We start from the raw sequence: 1,305 nt of genomic DNA on the forward strand, positions 1-1,305 counted from the left end.
GAGACCTCCTTCGACCGCTGAAGGCAAGATACATCAAACATCCACGTGTTGGAATGCTCTGACATTTGATAGCCCTTCCTGTTCAGCGTTCTTTGCTACTATCTCGCCCTCGCTTTTGTCAAGGCCTCGTTTCTGTTCCAGTACCATCGAATCTTCGCCGTCGCCGAACCTCGAATGCGCGGCATAATATACCTTGCCGGAGTTTTTGTCTTTTTATACAGCCTCATGACAGTACTTGTAACTGTCTTCCTATGTGTGCCAATCGAGAAAATTTGGCGGCCCGATACGCCCGGCGTCTGCCTGAATAGAATGGCAGTCTGGTGCACCAACGCGGCCCTCAACATTGTCACAGATTTTGTCATAGTCCTCCTTCCCATGCCCGCTTTAAAGCAACTACGCTTGCCGAAATACCAAAAGCGCGCCGTCATCCTCGTTTTCGCTGTCGGTGGCCTCACATGCGCCGTCAGCATCGCACGGTTGCAGAGCCTAGTCAAGGTCGCAGGCAGCAACGATATCACGTACGAAAATGCCAGTACAGCCACATGGAGCGCCGGCGAACTGAACATGGCCCTCATTTGTGCGAGCCTGCCGGGTCTGCGTCCCCTGTTAGCCCGGGTCAGGCGCGGCCTGCTCGGTGTCTCAACTCATTCGAACACGGGCGATGATCATAGCCAACCATCTCGGGCAAGAGGTTGGCCACTTGGTCCCGTGGACCGTTTCGTCGACAAAAACTTGTGTCAAACGCCCAATGCGATGAGCGACGATGAAATTCCGCTGCAGAGCAGGTGCTGGGCGCGCGCTAGGTTGGCCGAGCATGGAAGTGCCGAGAACTTCGGCAAGATGGAGAATGGACAAATCATGGTCCTCACGGATATATCACAAGAGGAAAGTAGCCGGGGCTAAGTGTAACACCACAGAGATAATTTTCCTAAATAGCTTTTGATAACTAAAAATATAATTTGATGTAACCAGCGGCACCGGTGCTCTGATCTGGGACGAGCATGGAGTTATCACTGCGGGGCGGGATGGTTCGTGTCCCAACTCTGAGAGATGGTACACTTCCTGTTACGCTGACACGAGTAAGCTCCGGGGTGAACCGACAGGCTTGCCGGTACTTCGGCGAACTTGGAACACCGTTCTAGCGAAGATTGAATAGCCGGCACGGCTCAATATTGCCCTGTCCGGCCACCGTCCCAAGAATGATGCCGCCCTAAGAGGAGACGGCGGCGCGCACCATGCCGACCCCTGCGATGGCTGACATATCTCCTCTACATGGCGCGCGGCTGCATGTAAACCGCAGCCAAG

Source organism: Fusarium keratoplasticum, chromosome 8 (genome assembly GCF_025433545.1).
Source record: "Fusarium keratoplasticum isolate Fu6.1 chromosome 8, whole genome shotgun sequence".
Classification (NCBI taxonomy): domain Eukaryota; kingdom Fungi; phylum Ascomycota; class Sordariomycetes; order Hypocreales; family Nectriaceae; genus Fusarium; species Fusarium keratoplasticum.